At 45.3% G+C, this 23694-nt stretch overlaps 1 pseudogene; it reads right to left on the reverse strand.

The window, feature by feature from the left end:
- Positions 1-3399: 3399 nt before the first annotated feature.
- On the reverse strand, positions 3400-11305 carry LOC113248058 (5'-AMP-activated protein kinase subunit gamma-2-like; annotated as a pseudogene).
- Between the last annotated feature and the right edge of the window lie 12389 nt (positions 11306-23694).

Consider the following 23694-nt stretch of genomic DNA (forward strand, 5'->3'; position numbering starts at 1 on the left):
ACACCAATGTTAATGAAGACATGGGCCATTAGACCCCATGAAAGGTCACACTTCAGGGGTAAGTGGACAACATGGCACTAGAGCAAATGCTACTTTCAACTTATCCATAAACACTCAGAAATATGTCTAGAAAATCGTAGATATTGTGTTTGGTACACCTTCCCACAATAAACCTGAACCTGGGAAGGATGAAGCTGTGTCACCTGTTGCCAAAGCAACATTCAGCCTCATAGAAGGGGAGCAACATAATCCAGCCTGTCACCAGGTTCACAGTCTTCATGTCCAGATCCAATCAGAAAGTTCTGGGGGAAGGAGTTATGTTTCTCCCCTCCCTTGAATACAAATACATAGTTATCAGATCATTCTGAACACCCAAGAAATCAATCAGAGGTCTGAGAAAACAAATGCTGCAAGTCTACAAGTAGAAACGTGATGACCATTTGGAAGATGAGAGGTGGAGAGACTTGAATTTGATGTGATACAGCTGAGGATACAGTGGAGGAGACGGAGTCTGCTTGAGGAGGCTACACAAAGTATTATAAGCAGCAGGGTGCAAAATCAGAAATGTTGGAAGTCTGGGTAAAGAAAACGTGGTATGAACATACAATGGAATATTCCTCAGCCACCAAAAAGAAGTAACTCTTGCCATTTGTAACAATGTGGATGGAATTAGGGGATATTACATTAAGTGAAATTAGTCAGTCAGAGAAAGACAAATACCATATGATTTTACTCATATGTGGAATTTAAGAAACAAAACACATGAATATAGGGGAAGGGGAGAAAAATAAAATAAGATGAAAACAGAAAGGAAGGCAAACTATAAGAGACTCTGAACTGTAGGGACCAAACTGAGGGATGCTGGAGGGGGCTTGGTGCAGAGATGAGGTAACTGGGTGATTGGGCATTAAGGAGTCACATAATGGAATAAGCACTAGGTGTTCTATGCAACTAATACAAAACTAAATTCTACCCCTAAAACTAATTAAAAAAGGAATATGTTCGGGAACCATCATTATTTGTTCCCCAGCACACAGGAAGCTCCCAGTAATGACTTGTTGAAAGAGTGAGCTCAGAGCTGTCTCATCACGGAGCAGATACACAGGGTCTGAGCTCAGGGGAGAGAAGAGCAATGAGCAGAGAGGTGCTCTCTGAAACTGGGGGATAGATGGGGTTCCCCATGAGGACCGTGAAGAGAAGAGCATGTGGCCTAGGACTGAACACCAACCACAGGGGTGCACACAAAAAAGCTGGAAAAGGAAGCTGAAACAGAAATCAGCAAAGAAGGGAACTGGAAGTAAAATGATCACAGAAGTGAAGAGTGCAGTGTCCCAAGAGTCCAGAGTTACCTGCGGCCCCTAGACAGGCTGAGTGAGGCTATTTCCAGCTGGATTGCATTTGGGTTTCTATCACTGTCAGACAAACCCAATTCTGTTTTATATGTACTTTCTGACTCATTTTTTTTAATTGAAGCATAGTTGACACACAATAACATGGTAGCTTCATGTGGACATTATACTGATTGGAGAAGTTTTTACCTTATCCTATACTCACCACAAGTGTAGCTCCCATGTGTCACCAGAGACACTATTACAATACCATTGACCATATTCACTTCATTGTGCCTTCCATCCACCTGATTATTCATCCCATAACGGGAAGCCTGTGTCTCCCACTCCCCTGCACGCATTTCTCCCATGCCCCCCTCGCCTCTCCTCTGGCAAACATCACTTTGTTCCTGTATTTATAGGTCTGATTCTGCTTTTTGTTTGGTTGTTTATTCATTTGTTTTGCTATTCACATTCCACATAAGACTGAATTCATACTCTATTTTTCTTTCTCTGTCTGACGTATTTCACCTAGGTTTATGCCATCTGGGTCTATCCATGTTTTGCCAAATGACAAGATCTCATCCTTTTTTATGGCTGAGTAATTTTCCATTTTGTATATATATCACCTGTTCTTTATCAATTCATCTGTTTTTTAAATAGGTAGTAAGATTATTTTAAAATTATTTAATTATTTGTGTGTGTGTGAGAGAGAAAGATGATGAGTGGGGGAGGGGCTGAGGGAGAGGGAGAATGTTTTAAGTTCCCCACTGAGCAGGGAGCCTGACAGTGGTCTTGATCCCAGGACCCTGAGGTCATGACCTGAGCCAAAGACAGACACTTAAATGACTGAGCCACCCAGGTGCCCTATAGATAGTAAGATTTATTTTAATTTTTCAATCTGACAAAAACAAAAACAAAAAATCACAGTATACTCATATATATCCACAGTATGGGCATTTCCAGAGGACTTACATTAAGAATCATTGTTTCTCTTCAACTACATGACAGGACTGCATATGCCATAATAACACTTTACAACAACAATCCAGCAGCAGTCATACAGACAGTATGATTTTACATTTCTTTTTTTTTTTTAAAGATATTCTTACTTATTTGTCAGAGAGAAAGCACAAGCAGGGGGAGCAGCAGGCAGAGGGAGAAGCAGACTCCCCGCTGAGCAGGGATCCCAATGTGGGACTCGATCTCAGGACCCTGGGATCATGATCTGAGCCAAAGTTGGACACTTAATGGACTGAGCCTCACCCAGGCATCCCATGATTTTACATTTCCATACATGAGAAGAAAGTTGACATTTTCACAGCAATTTCTTTCCTCATAATGGTTGCCTGTTTCCAGTCTAGCAGAGCAGGTCTCCACACATGCTTTTGGAAACCTGAGCTTTTACGCTCTAACAGTGGCTACATTAGAAGTTTTATCCTTTGCAGATACAAAGTTAAATGAGGAAGTTGCCATTTACAATAACAACCAATGGTTTATTAATGGGTACGGTGAAGCTTACCTGCCAAGGTGTGTAGAATATTGCTGAGAGTAAAAATAAATAATGCTGTCGTAAAGCAGATTTCTTTACATTATAGATCAGAACAGACACTTATCATAAAAAGCTGTTAAGTTTTACAAATTGATTATATTCAAATTACAGCTGTTCCACAAATCTAAGGAAAAGAAACTGGTTGGAGAAAAGTTCAAAGACTTTCACTCCCCAGCCTGGCGAGTCTCCACCTGCCACGGGCTACAATGATGACATAACCTGTGATATAAAACACGAGATATGAACAGGTCATGCTCTCCCCTTATGTTCTATTAACTGTTATAGACCAGTGATTCTTCGAGATGAAAAATAATAAGAATTTCAGGACACAGTGCACTTTGATAATATATAGCATCTGAAATTTTTCTAAAGTCTGAAAACAGTCTTTTAATGCAAGCCTGCATCTTCAAACACATAAAATCTGCTCCTATGCTTGATTTCAACATCACTGTAAAAAAAAAATATCCATCACTAAACCCTGATACACATTCGTAGCCATTTCACCATCTTCTATCATGGTCAGTGTTCAGGAGGCAAAGCTTGACCCAGAATCCTTGTTCGCGTTTTCTCCAAGGGCTTCTCCATGCACAGTGGCCATTCTGCTTCTGTCTCCTTCTGCTTGGCACCTGCAGGCATGAGTATCAGGGCTTACCACACGTCTGACAGGGAAATGACTCCCACGATGCTATCTGCTTCACTTGTGACCAGCATCCAGAGGTCAGCCCACACTAATCTGTCCAGGATTTCCAGCTTACTGTACTTCACAAAACCCTCAAGACACTGTGAGCGGTGCTGAGGGCCTGGGTCACTGTGACATCTAGGTTACTGAACGTTTTCTCAGCAGCAAGCTTAATTACATCAGACTTAGAATAAATATCCACAACTTCTCCTGACTCGTGCACCACAGGGAAAGCCAGCAACTGTCTTTCTGCAAAGACATTCAAGGCTCTACTGAAGGGAGTCTCCTGGTGGATGAAGGGATGTTGTGGTGGGTCCCAAATGCAAGAACATCCAGATTCTAGAAGCTTCATGAAGGGAGGCTTTGGCAGACCAGACATAAAATGCTGGAGGAACGAGAGGATTCTTTTGTGGGTACGTGTACAAAGTGCATTCTACTGGTCGGATCAATAACTGGCAATGAGTGAATTTTATTTGTGATCAGTGAGTGCACAGCATGGAAGATGTTTGCATCTGGAGCTATAATCACTAAAGGCTTATGTATTTCTTGGGGATGAAGCTCCCTCCCCATTTCAATCTTTTGTGCCTCTAATTCATAAATCTGTACCAGCGTTGACATATGCCATTTCTGTGGTGTATTTATGAACTCTGTAATTGTTAGCATTCCTACAAACTTTGTTTTGTGCTCTCCAGCAATGGTGCTGTTGGAACACCACTGCTGCTAAGGCACAGAAGGCTTTCTAACATGCTTTGAAGAGTTGGAAAGAGGTGGTGATCCTTGTGTTACTTCGGTGCATGAAAACCCGCATTCTGAGTCTTGTGCTTCCTCTTCCAACTGGAATTTCTCCCACATGCTGGCTTCTTGGTCCAGGGGCTGCAGCCTGCTGCTACCAGGGAGGAGGAGGACCAGGATCTGCAGGTACTTCTGGATGCTTCTCTGGCCAGGGATACAGGGGCACGGGGTGTGGGCTAGGACACTCTGGGGTGCAGGTGGAGTGCAGAGACCTGAGGGTGCTGGTGATTTGTGGGGGTGCTGGCAGAATGTGTGAACATGGAGGTTCTGGAAAGGACATGGGGTTGCACAGACACCACGTCTTGGGCTAGGACCCTCTGGGTGGTGCAGACATAGTGGGGGACTTGGGGGTGCAGGTGGGGATCCCTGGCTAGGCAAGCAGGGAGATGGTGGTTTGGATGAAGAGCAGCCCTTATCCATTCCTCTCTGATGGATACCTGGGTTGTTTCCACACCTTGGTACTGTAAGTCATGGTACAATAAATGTAGGGGTGCATGCATCTTCACACTGAGGGCACCCAGGCCGCCTGGCTAAAGCTGAAATTGATACAAGCTGGTATCATAAGGCTCTCTGTGCAGAGGGCCCCCTGGCAGGGTGGCTGGAGTGGAGATGGATCAGGAGCTGAGGTTTTCTGGGGTTCTCTGCACAGAGGTGCCCTGGCAGGACAGCTGTAGCTGAAGAGGGTGGGCTGGAGTGTCCCAGGGCTCTCTGCAGAGGAGACACTTTGGGAGGGTAGCTGTAGCTGAAGTGGATTCAGGATTGGGGGGTTCTCTGTGCACAGGATCTCCTAGCAGGATGTCTGAAGCTCAGGTGGGAGAAAGCTGGGGTGTCCTGGGGTCTTAAGCACTGTGAGTGGGCTGGCAGAGTGTGGGATGGGGGGTGCTGGGCTTTCCACATTAAGGGGCTCCTTGTCAGGACAGTTTGAGCTGAGACAGTAGAGACCCAGGAGGTCACATAAATCTCCATTAAGGGGGTGCCCTAGCAATCCGAGTCGTGCAAGCCTGAAGTGTGCTGGGGTGAATAGGATTAAGGTGTCACATTGGTGTGACTTCTGGAGCTGTAGTGAATGCCAACCGGGGCAACCCAGTGTGTGCTATGCTGGGGCTGCCTCGTGGGCACAGCTGGGGTTGAGTGGGTTGGGGACCCAAGGCTCAGCGAGGTAGCAAGCTGGCTAGGGTGCTCAGAACCTGCTTCTGTCCATGCTATCAAGGTGGAGGGGAATGGGAACCATGGCGCTTGCCAACACTTCAACACAGAAAGAGATCCAGCACCACTCCCTCCCCACTGGGGGGCTTGAAGGGTGCATCCTTCACAATACATTTGCTCTTTAAATTGCAGCTTCTTGAGACACCTTGGTGGCTCAGTTGGTTAAGTGTCTAGCTTCTGCTCAGGTCATGATCCCAGGAGGATCATGGGATCAAGTCCCATATCGAGCTCCTTGTTCAGTGGCGAGACTCCTCCCTCTGTGTGCCGCTCCTCCTGCTTGTGCTTGCTTTCACTCTCCCTCTGTCTGACAAATAAAGACAAACCTTAAAAAATAAAAACAAACTGCAGCTTGTTTTCTGTGACCCAGGGCAGACAGATCAGCTTACATCTCCCAGAACTATCCCTCTCACTGCAGTTGGCAGGATGGTGAGGGTGTCTCTGTCATGTGTTGTGCAGAAGCTGTTCAGTTGGCCCTCAGTTCTTCTTCAGGAGGATCTGCTCTATAAATAGGTGTAGACTTGATGTGTCCCTGGAGGTAGTGAGTTCAGTTCTCACCATAGGTGAGGTGAGCAAGGTCCCCATTTGGACTCTTATCTTTATAAACTTGCTCAAGTTGTTTCACTTCTCAGACTATCCATCTCCATTTCCTGACTGTAAAACAAGACTTTTTTTTTTTCTTACAAGATCCAATAGACTTACATGTCTAAGGTGCCTGGCACACAGTAGGTGCTCATTAAACATCTCTCATTCCTCTCCTCCAACAATGTGCTCTCCAAACCAAATCCTTGATTCTTCAGACAAACTGCTCCTCCCACTGTCGAGGTCTGAAATTTCTTTCTTTCTTTCTTCTTTTTTTGTTTTTTTGGCAATTGTTAAACTTTATTAAGATGCACCCTGGTATGGGTTGTACATTCTTTTCTATTATTATAATATTTTTTATTATATTATGTTAGTCACCATACATACATCCCTGGTTTTTGATGTAAAGTTCCATGATTCATTACTTCCATATAACACCCAGTACACCATGCAATACATACCCTCCTTAATACCCACCACCAGCCTATCCCATTCCCCAACACACCCTCCCCTCTGAAACCCTCAGTTTGTTTCTCAGAGTCCAAAATCTCTCATGCTTCATTCCCCCTTCTGAGTACCCCCCCTTTCGTTATGCCTTTCTTCTCCTACCGATCTTCCTAGTTCTTATGTTCCATAGATGAGAGAAACCATATGATAATTGTCTTTCTCTGCTTGACTTCTTTCACTTAGCATTATCTCCTCCAGTACCATCCATGTTGCAGCAAATGTTAAGAACTCGTTCTTTCTGATAGCTGAGTAATATTCCATTGTATATATGGACCACAACTTCTTAATCCAGTCATCTCTTGAAGGGCACCTCGGTTCCTTCCACGATTTAGCTGTTGTGGACAATGATGCTATGAACATTGGGGTGCATATGGCCCTTCTCTTCACTATGTCTGTATTTTTGCGGTAAATACCCAGTAGTACAATGCCTAGATCATACGGTAGCTCAAATTTTAACTTTTTAAGGGACCACCACACTGTATTCCAGAGTGGCTTTACCAACTTGCATTCCCACCAACAATATAGGAGGGATCCCCTTTCTCCACATCCTCTCCAACAATTGTTGTTTCTTGCTTTGTCAATTTTTTCCATTATAACTGGCGTAAGGTGGTATCTTAGTGTGGTTTTGATTTGAATTTCCCCGATGAATAATGATTTTGAACATTTTTTTCATGTGTCTGTTAGCAATTTGCATGTCTTCATTGGAAAAGTGTCTATTCATATTTTTGGCCCATTTGATGATTTGTTTATTTGTTTCTTGCGTATTGAGTTTGAGAAGTTCTTTGTAGATCCTGGATACCAGTCTTTTGTCTGTAGTGCCATTTGCAAATGTATTCTTCCATTCCGTGGGCTGCCTCTTAATTTTTTTTGACTGTTTCCTTGGCTGTGCAGAAGTTTTTTATATTGATGAAGTCCCACAAGTTCATTTTATCTTTTGTTTCTCTTGCCTTTGGAGACGTGTCATGAAAAAGGTTGCTGTGGCCGATGTCGTAGAGGTTGCTGTCTATGCTTTCCTCTAGGATTTTGATGGATTCCTGTCTCACATCGAGATCTTTCATCCATTTGGAGTTCATCTTTGTGTATTGTGTGAGAGAGTGGTCAAGTTCTGTTCCTTTACATGTAGCTGTCCAATTTTCCCAGCACCATTTATTGAAGAGACTGTCTTTTTTCCACTGGATGTTTTTTCCTGCTTTGTCAAAGATCAGTTGCCCAAAGAGCCGAGGGTCCATTTCTGGGTTCTCTATTCTCTTCCATTGGTCTATGTGTCTGTTTTTGTGCCAGTACCATGCTGTCTTTGTGATCACAGCTTTGTAGTACAACTTGAAATCCGGCAGTGATGCCCCCAGCTTTGTTTTTCCTTTTCAACACTTCCTTGGAGATCCGTGGCCTTTTCTGGTTCCACACAAAATTAAGGGCTGTTTGTTCCAGTTCTTTGACAGATGTCATTGGTATTTTGATTGGGATAGCATTGAAAGTATAGATTGACCTGGGTAGAAGGACATTTTAACTATGTTCATTCTTCCGATCCATGAGCATGGAATATTTTTCCATCATTTTGTGTCTTCTTTAATGTCTTTCAAGAGTGATTTGTAGTTTCTAGAATATAGATCCTTTACATCTCTGGTTAAGTTAATTCCAAGATAACGTATGATTTTTGGTGCTATTGTAAATGGGATGGATTCCCTAATTTCTCTTTCTTCAGGTCCGAAATTTCTTTTTTTTTTAAAGATTTTATTTATTACTTAACACTGAGAGACAGCCAGCGAGAGAGGGAACACAAGCAGTGGGTGTGGGAGAGGAAGAAGCAGGCTCTTAGTGGAGGAGCCTGATGTGGGGCTCGATCCCAGAATGCTGGGATCACGTCCTGAGCCGAAGGCAGATGCTTAACCACTGCGTTACCCAGGCGCCCCAAGGTCTGAAATTTCTGAGCACAGTATGGGAAGACCCACCTTGCTCCTGGGCTTGGCACCTCACAGGTCACTCTGGCAACTTTACCCTTGCCACTTGCTTGCTTTCTCTCCACCTACTGAACTGAGACGTGCAAGTGCCTGGCTCAAGCCTCCTCTATAAATCCTACTCCCTGGTTGGAGGCTAATTTCAGAATCCATCAAGGTTCATGAATACCTTAGCAGCCAAGGGAAATGCTGAGCCACTGGGAAAGTCTTCCCAAGGGTTTTAGAAATCCACTGCTAGTGGTTGGATTTTGGAAAGCATTCCAGTGGAGGGCCTAGGAGGGTCTTAGTGGTTGAGTAGGGTAGGTTTAACTAAGATAGATCTGTGGATTAGGAGGAAAGTTTTCATCAATCTAGCAGCCGGAGTCAGATGTGAAATGGAAAGGAGAGAAGGAAGTAATCATTCCTGAGTGCCCAGAGTGGATGCCTGACTCTGCCAGGCCATTGATATAGGACATTTCTCTGAACGTGGTAACAATTCTACAGACTGGTCATGCTCTTGTGTGTCCCTATTTTGCAGATGAGGAAAGTGACATTGGTTGGACTTACCTTAGCATGTAGCTGTGCTATAACATGGCCCATGGAAGGAGTCTGTAGAGCCTAGTGGGTCAGGGTTCCCATCGTAGCTCCACCTCCTCCTAGCTGTGTGACATTGAATACATTCCTGAGCGTCTCTGATTCTCAGTCACCTCATCTGCAGCATGGAGAGACCAGTGCCTACCTCATTAATGTGTTTGAAGATTGAAATGACACAGGAAACCTGCAACCCTTAGCAGTGTTTCTATCACACAGTAAACAATCACGAAATACGGTCTGTTCTTAATTTTACTATTATTGATGTTATTGCAAAAAATCCTGACCACACATGAGGGCGCTTGGATTTAAACCTAAATCCTTCTGGATCCAAAAATCAAAAGTGTTAGAACCATAACCATGTTAGGAAAAACCTGGTCATACTCATTCCTTCAAGCTTCTTGGTTACATTTACTAATGCCCGGCATGGTGCTGGATACTGGAAACACAGAACAAAGAATATCCTACTGTTTAAGGGATCATAAGCAAGGGAAGTAAAGTAAATTGTATTATTTGTCTCCATTTTTTCACCTTCCCTTCATGGCCGTAGCCCTCCAAATTGACCTCATTTACTTTTCTTTTTGAATGGGCTTGGCTGTAGGACTTGCTTTGGCCAATGGAATGTGAATGTTCTTGTTGGCAAACAGAGACTTTAAATGGTCAAAGTTTGGAGCCACATTTTCCCACAAAGTCTGTGAGGTCTCAGGTCAGAAATCGTCTATGCCAAAATACCTGTGTGTAGACACCCTGCTTCCCTTTCCCTTTCTATCAGAGTGGCACCCACCTCAGTGGCTGGCCTTGAGACCTAGAGAAGTCAGTGTGTGTGAATAGTGTTCACTAAGATGGGCACGTTGTGCTGTCAGCTCCCTATGGTTCACTGCCACATTTTCAGAGGCTTGGAGTCCCCTGCCCACAATCTGGAGAATGCAGTGTCTACTGTGGTGACTTGGTGACTATGATGCTGAGCTGTATATTTCAAACATCTGGAAATTATTCTTTTGCATTTCAGTGCAACTATTTATTTAACGTTGGTAGATATCCTGAAACTCATGCCACCCCCACTCCAGGAGGTGACACACACACCCAGCCCAGCTTCCCTTCTATGTACTCCTGGGGTGGGCATGTGTAGTGTCCTCTCCCCTTTGAAAATGTGGCCTGGAAGGGAAAACCTTCCAGGAAGCCCTGAATTTGGACAAAAAAGCTCTGAAGCTTAGGGACCTCAGCCCACTCCTGACACCTCCAACTCCACCTCCCCCTCCAGTAGGGAGGACTTCTCCTCAGGCTAGAGGAGCGCAGCCTAGGATTACTCTGTCCTCAGAACCTGGGTCTCCTCCCTTGATCCCAGCTCCCTCCTCATGCTGGGCCATGTCCAGGGAGCCCTGGTCCTCTGGAAAGGTCTTCTAATCTTGTCCTTCTTCTACACCAAGTAAAAAAGCAGATTTGTCTTTAAACTTTGATGTTCTTCCACAAATATTGTGAGGGAATTCTTTAGCTTAAACTCTTTTTTGGAGAGTTCTTTATTACTGTTCTTGCTTGTGTTAAAAGCCACCCAATCCTCTCAAAGTATTATCTATGGCTTTCATTGCCATGGACAGCTCTCCCAGCTGCTGGTCTTTCTCTTATCTTTAGTCCTGGCGTCCTTTGCTCACTCAGGAGAGACTTCCCCTCAAGATAAAGTTTCCCCAAGTGATATATTACCAGGACATCAGGCTAAACTCATCCCCAGGCCTGAGGCCTGCGGGTCATGGAACCACCAGCATCTCGGCACAGTGACTCCATGTGGGTACTGCATTCTGAATGGCTGCAAGCACCACTCAGGTCTTGGCATCCAGCTGTGAATCACTGACATTTGGGAGTAAGCCCCCAGGAGAGGGAACAGCCTTTACTTTCACAGACCACACCACACTGGACCTTCTACTGGAGAGGGGGATTTGTGTCTGTCTAGTAACCACAAATTTCTGACATCTGGGTACAAATGCTCCACTTTTCCGGGTTTGGGCTGTCCTTCCTGCTCCATGTCCTGACCTTCTGTGTGTCTTACCAAGTCACTGAATGAGTTAGTGTGGGAAGGTTCATGGGGCCAATTCTTCTCTGTCTTGCAATGGGGACACCACTTGGGATCCAAGAACATGGTCATCGTGTGTTGCCAGGAAGCAGGGATGTTTCTGAGGCCAGTGCACTGTTCGTGTTCTCTGGGCTCACATTTTTGGAAGGCATCGTGGGGTATGGTGTATGGGGACTGGTGGCCTATGCTTCCAGCCAGGTTTCCTGTGCCAGGTAGGGAAGCTGAGTTCCACAGGCAGAGGAGGCTTTCGGGAACAGCAAGGGAAAGCCTGGGGATGGACTCCCACCATGTCTGTAGTTGGGGTCAGAGGGCTGGGGTGGGATTGGCAGGTGGTCTTTGCTGTGTGGACAGTCTGCAGGGGCACAGAGGTGTTGGTGGCTCTGCGTGTGGGTCACAAGTTTCCCTTTGTTGAGCAGGGGAGTCTGGTATGAAAACCATGGATTTAGAGAAGGGAGGTGGACTGGCATGCATAGCTATTTAGAGAGGTGGGGGCTGGTCCTTGCTGTGTGTGCAGTCAGGTGCCAGTGGAATGAGGAGGTGAGCAGAGGTGGAACCCACTCTTTGTCCCACTTTGGAGCACTGGGCCATGGCTTTTGTAACTGCAAGCATCAAGATCCCTAAGCTCACCACAGTGCTCCTGGCCAATTGCCAGGTGTCTGCCTGGCTCCCTCTCCCTGGACATTCCCCATGCCACTGTCCCTGCCCCCCACGCTTGGCTAATCGCCTACCACTGACCCTGCCTCTCACCCTGGCCAATCTTTAGGTGATTATTCCAGCCCTTCTCTTACTGGCCAATCAACAGACAGCTCTCAACTGTTATATCATCCTGTTAACTCATCTGTTATCTCGCTTCTCTGGCCAATCACCAGGCAGCATGGCAGTCCAATCACCAGGCAACACTCATCTCTGGCCTCATGCCCTTGTCCACCAGTGGTCTCTTGTACTCACAAGCTGTTGCACAGTGTCCTTGCTGGTTCTTTCTGTGGACAGAGACTGGCTCCTCTCCCATTTGGGCCAACCTTCCTTTCCTAGGTGAGAAATGAGAAGTGGGGGAGGTGACCTGCTACTCAAAGGACCAGGAGATCTGAGAACGATTATGGGCCCACCCCTCGAGAAGCTCTGGAAGGGTTTTGCTTGCTGATCCCGAAGGATCCTGAATCCATCAGTAATTCCACCTGAGAGCCAGTTCTGAGAAAAGAGCACCGGGCTGGGCTACGAGACGGGAGGGAGGACTCCAGGAAGAGGAACTCTCCTAATGCCTCAGCGTGAGACTGAAATCAGACAACTTAGATAGGAGAAATGTGAGAGGGAAATTGCGAGTTGGCCACTGGCAGTACGTGGGGAGGTTTGATTGACAGTCATCACTGCTTGTGGGCACAAGGGAACAACAACGTTGAAGGAAGTGCATGGGACCGGAGAACGTGGAGTGTTCGGGGCAAGTGGAGATGCCTTTCAGGAAAACATATATCCCCACGATGGTCCAAGTGCTGAGTGCTGACTGCAGCTGATTAGGGCAGATGGCCATTTGCATGGCTCTCTGTTGCTTTTACAGACTTTACTGTCCTTACAGTGTGGGTGGTCGCAAGGCAGTGCCTGAGGCTGAATCTCACCAGTATTAGGAACAGCTATCGAGCCCCAAGAGGATGTCATGTGCTCACGGAGTTCATGGTCTTGGGCCATGATTCTCAGGCAAGGGTGATCCGAGGGTGAAAAAATCACTTTGAGGGATCCCAGGGGAGGCACAGTTGGGCGAGGATGTCTTCCCAGATCAAAGCCTCTGGGGCCTTGAACTCCAAGGCCAGGAGACACAGCCCGCTAGCTGGGAGACTCGCACAAGCTTCCATGTGGACACCCTCTCTAGCAGGCAATTCCACAGAGTGGTGGCTCCGTGTTGCACACAGGCCAGGGCCCTGAGAACTCAACGATACAGATAGCATAGTTCACCCTTTGATGGGACAGGCTCCAGGGCTCAAGTCCAGACTTGAGACTCCTCTGGCGTGGCTGGCCTTGGACCCCAATGTGGCTGCAGGCCCATTCTTTCCTCCATGTCCTGTGTGCGCAAGTGCCAGCCCCGAGGGTCCAGAGACCTCACAGACACTCTCAGATCAGAACGCTATCATCCCACAGCCACGAGGGAGGCTTTCTTCCACGTGGCTTCCACAGACAAAACGAAAGCCCCCTGTGTTCCGAGGCCACCTTGTCCCCAGGCACCTTTCAGACATTGGAACCTGCTCTGTCCAGGGAGGGAGACAGACCCTTCCACTCTGTCTACAGAAGTTACAGGCAGTTGTGTCCATAGAGTGAACTTTAGGAGTGACACTCTGGGGCAAGAGAGATGTACAGGGTTTCTAGCACAAGCTATATGGACAGAGAGATATGCACAATCCACCAGTGCAGCTGGACGCACGGAGGCATGGAGAGACGGACGTGTTTGTGCATATGCGCGTGTCCAGAGAGATCGAGATCTTTTTGGACAGAAGCGGCCAAGATCAAAATTCTTTCATTCTGGGCAACTTGGAACACATACGTGTTGGGCGTGGGGGGAAGGGGGCGTCAAATGACTGAATCCACAATCTCTCATCTCCCCGGGCACGTAGGAAAGAGTTAGGGGAAGAATAAATCCCCAAGGAACTAGCCGCCGACACACACTTGAGCGCGTCCTCTGACATGCTTAAGCAGGATCCTGTGACACTGTGGACCTCTGAGTGTGTCCACTTATGAGGGAAAGCGAGATAGAGAGAGAGGGGGATAGAGAGAGACAGAGATCTGAAGAAAGAGACAGAGACAAGGAGGGAGGCAGGCAAAAAAGCAAGGAGGGAAGGAGGGAGGAAGAGAGGGAGGAAAGGAGAGAGGGAGAGAGGGAGGGAAGGAGGGAGCTTTGTTGCCTGCGTAGTATGATCAGCCTTACGTGTGCATTTGGCCTCGGCTGAGAACGTTGGGGTCGAATCCCATGGGCGTGCACTGACTGCCCCTTGGGCTCTACCTACATCCCTTGGAGGAATACTGGCCCCTGAGGCACCTTCATCTGGGCGAAGGTTGATCAGATGGCCGGAAGCCTTAGAGCGGCCACTCCGGGTCACTGGGGCTGGAAGCTGGGAACCAGACGTGGGCACCCCGATGGCTTCCCCAGCCCGGCCCAGACCCAGGAAGCCTCACAAATCTCTGAAGATTGGCAGGCATGACAGGACGGGAGGGGAATGGAACAAATCACTTCCAAGAGATCGCACTGGGGAGGCAAAAAGAGGTTTATTGTAGCAACGGAGAGTCCCATGGAGCTTGTAAATCCAGGCTGCATTTCCTCAGACCTACCCCTTGCATGGGAGAGAGGTGAGCCAGCTGGTGGAAGACCACCGAGAGGCTGGCAGGGAATGGAGGCTTTCCTCCTGAGAAGCTAGGAACACCGTGGGGAGTGAGGCATGCCGACACAAAGCAGAAGAGAGGAGACAAATGCTAAGCTTCTGGAAACAGCCACAGTGCTACCGTTTGGAGAATGCCTGTGGGGAGAGAGGCCGTGGCCCCTGGGGCTGCCGCTTGGCATCGCTGGGACAGTCTCTGGTCCAAACACGCCAGGCAAAGGCCCCAGGGGCCTTCCGGACTTAGGCTGGGACAGGATCCCTGAGAGATGGGAGACTGCAGTCGTTTGCCCAGGAGGGTTCCCAGCCCTCCCAGCCAGGACGGATTCGTATCCCTGGCCTCCCATGGTCAAGACGTGGAGCGTCCTGTCTAGGTCTACACGCCCAGCTCCTGGAGATGCGACCTTCTGACTCAACAGGAGGAAAAGGCACGTGGAGGTGTCCTTCTTCGATCTCTCCTCCTGGCCTGGTTTTGCTGCCAAGGTCAGGGTGCCCCAGGCCACAGAGGCAAAGGTGATGGCAGGGAGAACGTCGTGTGTGTGTGTCCTGAAAGTGCTTTGGATCAGCAAGGCTGCCGGGGAGGGTGTCCAGTGCCCGGTGCCCACGGTGACTTCAGAGGCCTTGTGGAGCTTGGTGAGCATGGGGAAGGCAGTGGGATCCCACCTGCAGGGCAGAGAGGACAGACCTCTTCAGTCTTTCCAAGCCACAGGCACTCCTTTGGGCCTCCTCGATCTTCCTCAGGAGCTTGAGCAGTGCTGCATGCTCCTCCTCCTCGCTGTCCTGCTAGGACTGCCTCTCAGGAAAAGAGGTCTGAATGCCTTGGGGGGTGGAGAGGACGACGCCTCCCTGCTCCTAGGACTGAGGCCAAGTGGAATTATGCAGCATGGCCAGCAGGGCCTGAAAGTCGTCCTCACTGAGGGGTGCTTCCGGTGGTCCTGGAGACTCCTCTTACCGCAGACACCCACTCAGGATAGGGTGTCTGGCTTCCTCCATCTCTGCAGCTGAGCAAAGCTACTCTAAAATACTTAAGCCTCTGCGGAAGGTGGTTGCTGTGGGTCGAGCGCAGCAGATAGCCCTGCAGTAGAGTGTGCCTGTTGCTGGTAACCAGGGGTCTCAGCGTGTGCAGACTGTAGAGCCGCCCCATCCGCAGTCTGTCTTGTGCCCACGACAAGCCGGGACCCCTGGGCCCAGCACTGCGCGGCATGGTCGCGACCCGAGGGCCCTGCCTCCTGCCAGCCTTGGCAAGGATTGGCAGCTGGAGGCTGGGGGTAGTCTTGGAAGGGCAAGGTTGCCATGCCAGGGTGCTCAGGCTGCTGCTGGCATTGCTCTTGCCACGGGACACAAAGAGGAGTGGGAATAGCTGAGAAGTACCCTCCCACCATCGGTCCTGTCAAGGAATGGCTCCTCAGGCCTTCAGGAGCAGGACAGTGGTTTCCTCCTTGGCCACCTTGGGTGGGTGGGACCATCATGGCCTCCAGGGCCGGGCTCCCAGGGCCCCCACAGGAACCCAGAGGGGACAAAGCCCATGGCGGGAACAGGAGGTGTCCCTGCAACAAAGGCCTGCATGCCTCTCGGAGTATTGGACGGATTCAGATGCTGAGAGCCTCCGGGGTCCCCCAGAACAGTCAGGTGAGGAGTGGGTTTGGGGTTTGCCCCCCAGGCATTCGGGGGCCACTTCGGCTCTGGTCTGGGTGCCGAGCCCTTCTGTTCTGAAACCAGACCTGGGACACAGAAGAGAGGTCGTGGGCATGAGAAGAAGGGAACGATGCCAGCTCTGCTTCCCCTCTCCCCCGCCCGGGATCCCTCAGGGACAAAGCCAGGACTGTTGGTCTGAACCGCAGGGGAACCCTGTCCATACCTTTCAGCTGGCCCTTGCAAATTAGGTGAACGCCCAGGGCAACTTGGACACCTGGCCAGGTGGGGATTCCCCCTTTCCTGGCTTGAATGGGGTGTGCTCAGCTCCGAGGCTCTGCCTGCTGTTCAGTCCCCACCTTGCCCTCTCCTGGCTTGCTCACTGCAGCTTTCTGAGCCATTTCGGGGGGCAGACCTGGGACAGGACTTAGCCGACCGCCTGCCCCTCCTTCTCCAGGCTACTCCAAGTCCTCGGGGAGGCCTCAGGACACCTTCACTGACACCCCCAGTGTCACACCACCTGCTCTGACTCGGAGACCTTCAACCCATGCCTCCTGGCCTCGCATCCACATGGGAGGTCTACAGGCACATCTCTTATCGGCCGACGGGAAGGCATGGGCAGCCAGGAGTCCCCATCAACAACACCTGTGTTTGGATTTGGCTCTCGCTCCTCTTGTGGTTAAATGAAAAGTTTAGGTCTCAGGATCACTTTGCGTTTCTTCTCTGTCCATGTGTCAGCATTGTCAGATAATCAGCCCTACATGCCAGGTCAGGCTGTTGTATGGTGTCTTGTACTAATTTAGACTCTTTCAGATAGTTATCTCTTATGGTATGAATTATTTCTTGTATATAATGTATTATTATATTCTTCCTGGTATTATTGCATATAACATATATTTTAAGAGCATTTTTTCATGAATATTACTGCCTTTATTCAATATTCTTAAATATCAATTAAGGAACTATATCTTTTCCCCTCTTTCTCTGAGACATTTAACCTTATGCTAGTTAGAAGTCCATTTTTATTATTTAATATGCATGTTTTGCTTTCTTTTTTCCCTTTATATAAACATTCATTTCCTTAATTTTCATTTATTTCTTTTTATTGTGTTATGTTAGTCACTATACAGTACATCATTAGTTTTGGTGTAACATTTCGTGATTCCTTATTTGCATATATCTTCCAGTGGTCATTGCAACATGTGCCCTCCTTAATACCCACCACCCAGCTACTCTATCCCCCCACCCCACTTCTTTCTGACACCCTAAGTTTGTTTCCTGTAGTCCAGGGTCAATCATTTTTCTTCTCTCACTCTGTTTTCTCTCCCTTCAGTTTTCCCTTCCTTCCTCTAACGCCCTCTGTGTTATTCGTTTCTTCCACAAGTGAGTGAGACCGTATGATAATTGCCTTTCCCTGTTTGACTTATTTCACTTGGCATAATCCCTCTCAGTTCCATGCATGTTGCTGGAAATGTTGGGCAATCATTCTGTCTGATGGCTGAGTAATATTCCATTGCATGTATGAACCACATCTTCTTTATCTATTCATCTCTTGAAGGGCATCTCAGCTCCTTTCACAGTTTGGCTTTTGTGGTTAATGCTACTATGAACATTGGGTGCATGTGCCCCTTATTTTCACATCTGTATCTTTGAGGTAAATACCCACTAGTTCAATAAATGGGTTTAGAAGTAGCTCTATTTTTAACATCTGGAGGATTTTTCATACTGTTTACCAAAGTTGCTGTACCAGCTTGCACTCCCAAGAAAAGTGTAAGAGGGTTCCCCTTTGCCCACATCCTTGCCAACATTTGTTGTTCCCTGCCTTGTTAATTTTTGCCATTCTAGCTGATGTAAGGTGATATCTCAATGTGGGTTTTTTTGTTTGTTTTTTAATGATTTTTTATTATATTATGTTAGTCACCATACAGTACATCCCCGGTTTCCAATGTAAAGTTCGATGATTCATTAGTTGCATATAACACCCAGTGCACCATGCAATACGTGCCCTCCTTACTACCTATCACCAGCCTGGGAAACAAACTGAGGGCTTCAGGGGGGAGAAGGGTGGGGGAATGGGATAGGTTGATTCCATACGATTTTAGGATTGTTTGTTCCACTGCTGATTACATGTTGATGGTATTTTGGTAGGGACTGCATCACATTTGCAGGTTGTGCTGGCTAGCATAGACAGTTAAAAAATATTTATTATTCCAATCCATGAGCATGGAATGTTTTTACATCTTTGTGTCTTCCTTAATTTTTTTCATAAGTATTTTGTAATTTCTAGAGTATAGATCCTTTACCTCTTGGTTACATTTTTTCTTAGATACCTTATGGTTTTTTGTGCTATTGTAAATGGAATCGATTCCCTAATTTCTTTTTCTACAATTACATTGTTAGTGTATAGAAAAGCAACTGATTTCTGTGAATTGATTTGGTATCCTGCCACATTACTAAATTTCTGAATGAATTCTAGTAGTTTGGGGGTTTGGTCTTTTGTGTTTTCCTCATAAAATATCATGTCCTCTGTGAAAACTGAGATTTTGACTTCTCCTTTGCCAATTTCAATGTCTTTCATTACTTTTTGTTGTCTGATTGCTGAGGCTAGGACTTCTAGTACTATGTTGAACCGTAGTGGTGAGAGTGGGCATCCCTGTCATGTTCCTGATCCTAACATAACAGCTCTCTGCTTTCCCCCTTTGAGAATGATGTTCACTGTGGGCTTTTCATAGATGGTTTTTATGAATTTGAGGAGGTTCCCTCTATCCCTACACTGTAAAGAATTTTAGTCAGGAAAGGAGGTTGCATTTTGTCAATTGCTTTTTCTGCATCAACTGAAAGGATCATATGGTTCTTGTCTTTTCATTTATTAATATGCTCTATCATGTTGATTGATTTGCAAATGTTGAACCACTCTAGCTTCCCAGGAATAAATCACACCTGATCGTGTTGGATAATCCTTTAAATGTACTGTTGGATCCTATTGTGTATTTTGGCATCCATGTTGATCAAGGATATTAGTCTGTAATTCTCATTTTTGTTGGGGTCTCTGCCTGGTTTTGGGATTAGGGTAATATTGGCCTCAGAACAAGTTTGGAAGTTTTCCTTCTGTTTCTATTTTTTGAAACAACTTCAGAAAAACAGGTATTATTTCTTCTTTAAATATTTGGTAGAAATCCCCTGGGAATCCATCTGGCCGTAGATTTTGGATTTTAGGGAGGTTTTTGATTACTGCTTCAATTTCATTACTGGTTATTGGTCTATTCAGATTGTCTATTTCTTCCTGCTTCAGTTGGTAGATTATAGGTTTTCAGGAAGGCTCCATTTCTTCCACGTTGCTTAATTTGTTGGCATGTATTTGCTGATGATAATTTCTAATAATTGTTTCTATTTCCTTGGTAGTCATCATGATCTCTCCCCTTTCATTCATAATTTTATTAATTTGGGTCCTTCTCTTTTCTTTTGGATAAGTCTGCAAGTGGGTTATTGGTCTTATTAATGCTTTCAAGAAACCAGCTTCTAGTGTCGTTGATCTGTTCTACTGTTTTTTTTTATTTGTTTCTATTTCATTTATATCTGCTCTAATCTTTATTATTTCTCTTCTTCTGCTTGGTTTAGTTTGCTGTTCTTTCTCCAGGTCCTTTAGATGTAATGTTTGCTTGTACATTCGGGATTTTTCTTCTTTTTTTGAGTGAGGCTTGGATTGTTATATATTCCCCCCATAGGATCGCCTTTGCTGTATCCCATCGGTTTTGAACCAATATGTTTTCATTCTCATTGGTTTCCATGAATTGTTTAAGTACTTTAATTTCCTGGTTGACCCTAACATTCTTAACAGGATGTTCTTTAACTTCCAGGTGTTTAAATTCCTTCCAATTTTTTTCTTGTTTTATTTTGTTCCAGTTTCCAAATATTGTGGTCTGACAGTAGGCAGGAAATAATCTCTATCTTTTGGTATCAGTTCAGACCTGATTTGTGACCCAGTATGTGGTTTATTCTGGAGAAAGTTCTGTGTGCATTTGAGAAGAATGAATATTATGTTGTTTTAGGGTGGAATTTTCTGTATATATTTAGGAAGTTCTTCTGGTCCCATGTGTACTTCAAACTCCTTTTTCTTTGTTGATCTTCTCCTTAGGTGATCTGTCCATTGCTGAGAGTGGTGTGTTGTGGTCTCCCACTATTACAATAATATTATCAATATAATTCTTTATTTTGGTTAACAGTTGCTTATATAATTGGCTGCTTCCATATAGGGATCACAGATACTTACATTTGTTAGATCTTGTTGTATATACCTGTTATGAATAATATAGTGTCCTTCTCTATCTCTTACTATAGTCTTCAGCTTAAAATCTAATTTTTCTGATATGAGAATTGCTATACCAGCTTTCTTTTGAGGTATGTTGGCATGGAAAATGGTTCTCCATCCCTTCACTTTCAGTCTGGATGTATCTTTAGGTTCAAAATGAGTCTCTTGTACACAGCATATGAATGTGCCATGTCTTTTTTATCCAATCTGCAACCTTGTGGCATTTCATGGGAGCATTTAGGCTGCTCATGTTGAAAGTGACTATTAAAAGATATAACTTTAGTGCCATCATATTGCCTGTGAAGTCCTGTTTTTATAGATTGTCTCTATAAATTTCTTGTCTATATTACTCTTGCGGTCTCTCTTCTTTTATAGAATTCCCCCTAATATCTCTTGGAGGGCTGGCTTGGTGGTCACTTCTTTCAGTTTCTGCTGGTCCTGGAAGCTCTTGTCTCTCCATCCATTCTGAATGACAGCGTTGTTGGATAAAATATCCTTGGCTGCATGTTCTTCTCATTTAGTACCCTGAATATGTCCTGCTGGCCCTTACTGGCTTTCCAGGTGTCTGTAGTCAGGTCTGATGTTATTCTGATTTTCCTCCCTCTGTACAAAATAAATATCTTCCCCTTTCAAGATTGTTTCCTTGGATCTAAGATTTGTGAATTGTAGTATTATATGTTGTGTGTCAGTCTCTTGTCTTTGATCTTGGAAGGGGTTCTCTCTGCTTCTTGGACAAAAATCTTATTTCCATCACCAGATTAGGGAAGTTCTCAGCTACAAATTGCTCAGGCATATCTTCTAGACCTCTCTCTCCATCCCCTCAGGGATCCCAATAATTCTGATATTGGAATGTTTCATGGTGTCATTAATCTCTCTCAGTCTAATCTCTTGGGCCTTAATCTGTTTTTCCAGGCCTCCTCAGTTTCCTTCTTTTCTATCATCTTATCTTCTAGCTCACTAATTCATTCTTCTGCCTCGTTTACCTTGGGTGTCAAAGGTATCCAGTTTAGACAGCATCTCATTCATACCATTTTTAAGTTTGGCCTGATTAGATCTCATTTCCGCCCTCAGAGATTCTATATTGTCACTAATATTGTTATCAAAGCTAGATATTGACTCCATAATTGCTACTCTGAAGTCTATCTCTGACCTCTTGCTAATATCTATATCCATTAGGTTTGTGGCAAAAGCCATATTCTCTGGTTCCTTTCTGTGTTGGGAGTTCCTCTTCTTAGTCATTCTGTTGAGGACTGGTTGAGGGAATGTACAGAGTCCAAAGTATTAACCATGACCCACGCAAGATGCACCCATTTTCTGGGGATCCTGGGGTTGTCATCCTCTTGTTCTTCCATCCTGTCTTCTGGGGGTCGGGCCTGACATGCTGTTACTCAGGCATCCTTGATTGGGCAGAGTTGTCCTGCTCCTGTTGGGGTGCTGGGCTCAGTGGAAACTGGGGGTGGGACAACTCTGCCAGGCAGGGATACCTGAGAAACACTGTGGCAGGTCCCTCCCCCATACCATGCATATTTTCAGACCACAAATTTATGAAACTTGAAGTCAGTGACAAGAAAAAAAAATAAAACTGAAAAGACTACAAGTTAATGGAAGTTAAAGAACATGCTACTAAACAACTAATGGGTCTACAAAGTAATCAAACAAGCAAATTTTAGAAAATACCTGAAAATGAATAAAAATGAAAAACAATGATCCAGAACCTTTGGGATGCACCAAATGCAATCATAATGGAGAAGAACATAGAAAAACAGACCTAATTCAAAAAGCAAGAAAAGTCTCAAATACACAACCTCATTTTCACCTAAAGGAGCTAGAAAAAGAGCAACAAATGAAGCCTAAATGTAGAAGAATGAAGGGAATAATAAATTTAGAACACAAAATATGATGTAGAAAGTAAACAAACAGACAAAAAAAAAAAAACATGGAACAGATTGGTGAAACCAGGAGCTATTTCTTTGAGAACAGAAATAAAATTTTAAAAAACCCCTAGCCAGATGTATCAAAAAGAGAAGAGAAATGATGCTGATAAGTAGAATCACAAATGAGATAGGAGAAATAATAACCAACACTACAGAAATACAAGGAATTATGAGAATGTCATGAGAAACTATACTGCAATAAATTGGACAACCTGGGAGAAATGAATAAATTCCTAGAAACATATAAACTACCAATAGTGAAACACGAAGAAATAGAAATAGCTGTTAAAGAAATTGGATCAGTAATCAAAAAGTCTCCCAATAAACAAAAGTCCAGGGACATATGTCTTCACAGAGAATTCTACCAAATATTTACAGTGTTAATTCTTCTCAAAATATCAAAAAAAAAAAGTAAATGGAAAGTAAACTCCCAAATTCATTCTATGAGGCCAGCATTACAGTGACACCAAAACCAGAGACTCCACTGAAAAGAGAACAACAGACCAATATCCCTGATGAACATGGATGCAAAAATTCTCAATAAAATACTAGGAAATTGAATCCAATGGTACATTAAAAGAATCATTCACAGTTATCAAGTAGGAGTTATTCCTGGACTGCAGGGTTGGTTCAATATTTGCAAATCAATTAATATGATGTACCACATTAATAAGGATAAGAATCTATTGATCCTTTTAATGGATGCAGAAAAGCATTTGACAAAGTACATCTATTCATGATAAAAACCCTCAATAAAGTTGGGTTAAAGGGAATATACCTCAACATAATAAAGGCCATATAGGAAAAGTCCACAACTAATATCCTCAAGAGGGAAAAACTGAGTTTTCCTGTACCATCAAGAGCAACATAGGGATATCCGATCTCACCATTGTTATATAATATAGTACTGGAAGTAGTAGCCAGAGAAATTAGACAACACAAAGAATAAAAAGCAACCAAATCTGAAAGAAAGAAGACAAACTGAAACTATTTGTGGATGGCTTGATGATACTCTGTATAAAAAGAAGAAGATGGGGCGCCTGGGTGGCTCAGCCGTTAAGCATCTGCCTTCGGCTCAGGGCTTGATCCTGGCATTCTGGGATCAATCCCCACATCAGGCTCCTCCACTGGGAGCCTGCTTCTTCCTCTCCCACTCCCCCTGCTTGTGTTCCCTCTCTTGCTGGCTGTCTCTCTCTGTCAAATGAATAAATAAAATCTTGAAGAAGAAGAAGA

Source organism: Ursus arctos, unplaced genomic scaffold (genome assembly GCF_023065955.2).
Source record: "Ursus arctos isolate Adak ecotype North America unplaced genomic scaffold, UrsArc2.0 scaffold_5, whole genome shotgun sequence".
Lineage (NCBI taxonomy): Eukaryota > Metazoa > Chordata > Mammalia > Carnivora > Ursidae > Ursus > Ursus arctos.